Genomic DNA, 6,312 nt, shown 5'->3' with positions numbered 1-6,312 from the left:
TCGTCTTCCCCGCACGGCCGCCGTCGATCGTCGCCGACTCCGGCTACCCCGCGCCCTCCCCGAGCTCACTGCCACTCCCTACGGCTCCGCTGTGAGCTCCCGCTTCTCCTCCCCCTCTCCGTTAGCTCGCCCGCGTTCCCTAGCTGCTCCCCCACGCGCGCCCGAACGCCGCGCCGCGGAGCTCGCCGCCGGCGGGTCTCCGGTGACCTTTTGGTCACGGGCTCAAGCCCGTTGCACTCCCCACCGTACGTAGATGCCCCCCCAGCCCCTCCGCTTGCTCGTTAGCCCGCCGTAGCCGCGTTTCCGTCGGGCACCCGTAGCACCTCGCCGCCGGCGAGCTCGTAGCGCTCGCCCCCGGCCGTTCCAGCCCCTCCGGCCACCACCATTGGACGCGCGGCGCCGAGCCGCGTCGAACGCGCCCAGCCACGCCCCCGCAGACCCCCTGTACGTGAAACCCGCGTCCCTCCCGAGCCGCGCCGCCGTGCGTTTTGGTCGCCGGCGTTGCTCCAGCGCCGGCCGCCGACGTGGCTGGCCTGGGGCCACCCCAGTGCCCCTGCCAGTGGCCCCCACGGGCCCCAGTTGACTGGGTTGACCCAGTCAACTACTGACTGGGCAGGCCCAGTCACTGACATGCGGGCCCCGCCGCAAAATTAAAAAAAAGGAAAAGAAAAAGAAAAATGTTTTATAAATAAAAATAATTAAATTAACTAATCACTCACTGACATATGGGGCCCACCCCTCTAATTAGACTGTTAGATTAGTTTAAATAAGTATTAGACTAACAGAGGCTGACATGTGGGTCCCACTGGACCCACCTGTCTGGTTTGACTGGTCAGCCGACCTGTTGACCTGCTGACGTCAGCATTGCCTCATGCTGACATCATATTTCATTTTTGCTTAATATAAATAATTCCAGAAATTCAAATAAACTTTGAAAATTCATATCTTTTAAACCGTAACTCGGATGAAAATGTTTTCTATATGAAAGTTGCTCAGAACGACGGGACGAATCCAAATACGCAGTCCGTTCATCCACCACACCTCCCTAACCTATCGAACTAGCAAATTTCCCCCTCCGGTCCGACTGTCCGAAAACGCGAAACATCGGGAATACCTCCCGGATGTTCCCCCCCTTCACCGGTACCACCTACTGTCACGTTAGGTCACACCTAGCACCGCTCATTGTCATGTCACGCATCGTCATGCTTATGTTTGCATTGTATTTACTGTTTCTTCCCCCTCTTCTCTCCGGTAGACTACGAGACCGACACTGCTGCTGCCCAGTTCGACTACGGAGTCGACGACCCCTCCTACTTGCCAGAGCAACCAGGCAAGCCCCCCCCTTGATCACCAGATATCGCCTATTCTTCTCTATACTGCTTGCATTAGAGTAGTGTAGCATGTTACTGCTTTTCGATATCCTATCCTGATGCATAGCCTATCCTTGCTACTACTGTTGATACTTTACCTGCAATCCTACATGCTTAGTATAGGATGCTAGATTTCCATCAGTGGCCCTACATTCTTGTCCGTCTGCTGTGCTATACTATCGGGCCGTGATCACCTGGGCGGTGATCACGGGTATATACTTATATACTAAATACATGACACATGAGATGACTAAAGTCGGGTCGGCTCGTAGGAGTACCTGCGAGTGGATCTTTGTGGCGGAGCGACAGGGCAGGTTGAGACTGCCTAGGTGAGAGGTGGGCCTGGCCCTGGTCGGCGTTTGCGGATAAACAACACGCTTAACGAGTTCTGGGTATTTGATCTGAGTCTGGCCATTTGGTCTATACGCACTAACCATCTACGTGGGAGTAGTTATGGGTATCCCGACGTCGTGGTATCAGCCGAAGCTCTTTTGACGTCAGCAACTGAGTGGCGCGCGCCGCATTGGACCGTAAGCTCGCGCTTGTATTAAGGGGGCTAGGTCTGCTTCCGACCGCGTACGCAACGTGCAGGTGTGCATAGGGCGATGGGCCCAGACCCCTGCGCGCATAGGTTTAGACCGGCGTGCTGACCTCTCTGTTGAGCCTAGGTGGGGCTGCGACGTGTTGATCTTACGAGGCCGGGCATGACCCAGAAAAGTGTGTCCGGCCAATTGGGATCGAGCGTGTTGGGTTATGTGGTGCACCCCTGCAGGGAAGTTTATCTATTCGAATAGCCGTGTCCCTCGGTAAAAGGACGACCCGGAGTTGTACCTTGACCTTATGACAACTAGAACCGGATTCTGAATAAAATACACCCTTCCAAGTGCCAGATACAACCCGGTGATCGCTCTCTAATAGGGCGACGAGGAGGGGATCGCCGGGTAGGATTATGCTATGCGATGCTACTTGGAGGACTTCAATCTACTCTCTCCTACCTGCTGCAAGATGGAGATGACCAGAAGCGTAGTCTTCAACAGGACTAGCTATCCCCCTCTTATTCTGGCATTCTGCAGTTCAGTCCACTGATATGCCCCTTTACACATATACCCATGCATATGTAGTGTAGCTCCTTGCTTGCGAGTACTTTGGATGAGTACTCACGGTTGCTTCTCTCCCTCTTTCCCCCTTTCCTATCTATCTGATTGTCGCAACCAGATATTGGAGTCCAGGAGCCAGACGCCACCGTCGACGACGACACCTACGACACTTGAGGTGCCTACTACTACGTGCAGGCCGCTGACGACGACCAGGAGTAGTTAGGAGGATCCCAGGCAGGAGGCCTGCGCCTCGTTCGATCTGTATCCCTGTTTGTGCTAGCCTTCTTAAGGCAAACTTGTTTAACTTATGTCTGTACTCAGATATTGTTGCTTCCGCTGACTCGTCTGTGATCGAGCACTTGTATTCGAGCCCTCGAGGCCCCTGGCTTGTATTATGATGCTTGTATGACTTATTTTTGTTTTAGAGTTGTGTTGTGATATCTTCCCGTGAGTCCCTGACCTTGATCGTACACATTTGCGTGCATGATTACTGTACGGTCAAATCGGGGGCGTCACAGCTTACGCGAGACTGGTTCTACCGACGTGCTTCGCACACAGGTGGCTAGTGGGTGTTTGTTTCTACAACTTTAGTTGAATCGAGTGTGACTACACCCGATCCTTGTTGAAGGTTAACACAGCACACTTGACGAAAAATCGTTGTGGTTTTGATGCGTAGGTAAGAACGGTTCTTGCTAGAAGCCCGTAGCCGCCACGTAAAACTTGCAACAACAAAGTAGAGGACGTCTAACTTGTTTTTGCAGGGCTTGCTGTGATGTGATATGGTCAAGACGTGATGTTATATAATTTGTTGTATGAGATGATCATGTTTTGCAACAGTTATCGGCAACTGGCAGGAGCCATATGGTTGTCGCTTTATTGTATGAAATGCAATCGCCATGTAATTGCTTTACTTTATCACTAAGCGGTAGCGATAGTCGTAGAAGCAATAGTTGGTGAGACGACAACGATGCTTCGATGGAGATCAAGGTGTCAAGCCGGTGACGATGGTGATCATGACGGTGCTTTGGAGATGGAGATCAAAGGCACAAGATGATGATAGCCATATCATATCACTTATTTGATTGCATGTGATGTTTATCCTTTATGCATCTTATTTTGCTTAGTTTGGCGGTAGCATTATAAGATGATCTCTCACTAAATTTCAAGGTACAAGTGTTCTCCCTGAGTATGCACCATTGCTACAGTTCGTCGTGCCGAGACACCACGTGATGATCGGGTGTGATAAGCTCTACGTTCACATACAACAGGTGCAAGCCAGTTTTGCACACGCAGAATACTCGGGTTAAACTTGACGAGCCTAGCATATGCAGATATGACCTCGGAACACTGAGACCGAAAGGTCGAGCGTGAATCATATAGTAGATATGATCAACATAGTGATGTTCACCATTGAAAACTACTCCATCTCACGTGATGGCCGGACATGGTTTAGTTGATATGGATCACGTGATCACTTAGATGATCAGAGGGATGTCTATCTAAGTGGGAGTTCTTAAGTAATATGATTAATTGAACTTTAATTTATCATGAACTTAGTCCTGATAGTATTTGCATAGCTATGTTGTAGGTCAATAGCTCGCGATGTAGCTGCCCGTTTATTTTTGATATGTTCCTAGAGAAAAACTATGTTGAAAAATGATAGTAGGAATGATGCGGACTAGGTCCGTAATCTGAGGATTATCCTCATTGCTGCACAGAAGAATTATGTCCTTGACCGCTAGGTGACGGACCTATTGCAGGAGCAGATGCAGACGTTATGAATGTTTGGCAAGCTCGGTATGATAACTATTTGATAGTTTAGTGCGCCATGCTTTACGACTTAGAACCGGGACTTCAAAAATGTTCTGAACGCCACGGAGCATATAAGATGTTCCAAAAGCTGAAATTGGTATTTCAGACTCATACCCGAGTCGAGAGGTATGAGACCTCTGACAAGTACTTTGCCTACAAGATGGAGGAGAATAGCTCAACCAGTGAGCATGTGCTCAGATTGTCTGAGTACTACAATCGCTTGAATCAAGTGGGAGTTAATCTTCTGGCTGTTGTGTTTCCCCTCTTGCCCCATTAGGCCCATATAGTTGCCGGGGGGTGCCCGGAACCCCTTCCCATGACCCGATATGTACCCGGTACCCCCAGAACACTTCCGGTGTCCGAATATCATCGTCCTATATATGAATCTTTACCTCTCGACCATTTCGAGACTCCTCGTTATGTCAGTGATCTCATCCGGGACTCCGAACAACATTCGGTCACCAAATCACATAACTCATATAATACAAAATCGTCATCGAACATTAAGCGTGCGGACCCTACGGGTTCGAGAACTATGTAGACATGACCGAGACACTTCTCCTGTCAATAACCAATAGCGGAACCTAGATGCTCATATTGGTTCCCACATATTCTACGAAGATCTTTATCGGTCATACCGTAATGACAACATACGTTATTCCCTTTGTCCATTGGTATGTTACTTGCCCAATATTCGATCGTCGGTATCTTCATACCTAGTTCAATCTCGTTACCGGCAAGTCTCTTTACTCGTTCTGTAATACATCATCCCGCAACTAACTCATTAGTCACATTGCTTGCAAGGCTTATTATGATGTGCATTACCGAGAGGGCCCAGAGATACCTCTCCGATACTCGGAGTGACAAATCCTAATCTCGATCTATGCCAACCCAACAAACACCTTCGGAGATACCTGTAGAGCATCTTTATAATCACCCAATTACGTTGTGACGTTTGATAGCACACTAGGTATTCCTTCGGTATCCGGGAGTTGCATAATCTCATAGTCAAAGGAATATGTATATGACATGAAGAAAGTAATAGCAATAAAACCTAACGATCAATATGCTAAGCTAACGGATAGGTCTTGTCCATCACATCATTCTCCTAATAATGTGATCTCGTTCATCAAATGACAACACATGTCCATGGTTAGGAAACTTAACCATCTTTGAGTAACGAGCTAGTCTAGTAGAGGCTTACTAGGGACACAGTGTTTTGTCTTTGTATCCACACATGTATCAAGTTTCCGGTTAATACAATTCTAGCATGAATAATAAACATTTATCATGATATAAGGAAATATAAAATAACAACTTTATTATTTCCTCTAGGGCATATTTCCTTCACGCATTGCCTAACGTGCTAATAATCAATTAAAATTTGTAATTGTACCTATTCACTTCCCTTTAGCTCCATCTCGATCCTTTCATTTTCTCCATCGGTTATTCCCCCAATTCATCCCTTGATTCCCACCTACTCATGCCCTCTCTCTCAACATCCTTCTCTCTTACCTCCTTGCACAAATCTAGCTGTCGCCGCCACTATCTCGTCGCGCCGCCCTCCTTCGCAGCGCCATGTCATGTGCACCACGACTCCTGAGTTGCTAGTGCTTCCATGACGATGACTGTAGGCCCTATTGCCGAGGTGTTGCAAGGTGTAGACTTTTCTGAGACGACAAACCGGTTGACACGCTGCCACAAGGCATTAGGACGCAAACACCACAGGTGTGGGTCATCGGCAGCATCGAGGAAGAATGCGATAATAAAAGGAAGCAACCTGCTCTCTCGGTAGCAACATGGGAGATTTTGCTGTGGTGTGAGTCAACACCACCACGCCGGTGCTATGTCTGAATCAGGCCCCGAGCGTGAAGTGTCACAAATGAGGCACCCAGTGTTGTAGAGCGATATGCGGTGTAGCGTCACCGGTGTTGTAAAGTATTAAGGTGCTGCAGGAAAGGGCAGAGATGCTCCAAAGCACCGTCAACGGGAGGCGGGATGCCGCGATAGTGGCGATAGATATTACGGCGACG

This window comes from Triticum aestivum, chromosome 2D (genome assembly GCF_018294505.1).
Source record: "Triticum aestivum cultivar Chinese Spring chromosome 2D, IWGSC CS RefSeq v2.1, whole genome shotgun sequence".
Classification (NCBI taxonomy): domain Eukaryota; kingdom Viridiplantae; phylum Streptophyta; class Magnoliopsida; order Poales; family Poaceae; genus Triticum; species Triticum aestivum.
Note: the sequence above shows the minus strand (reverse complement) of the source record.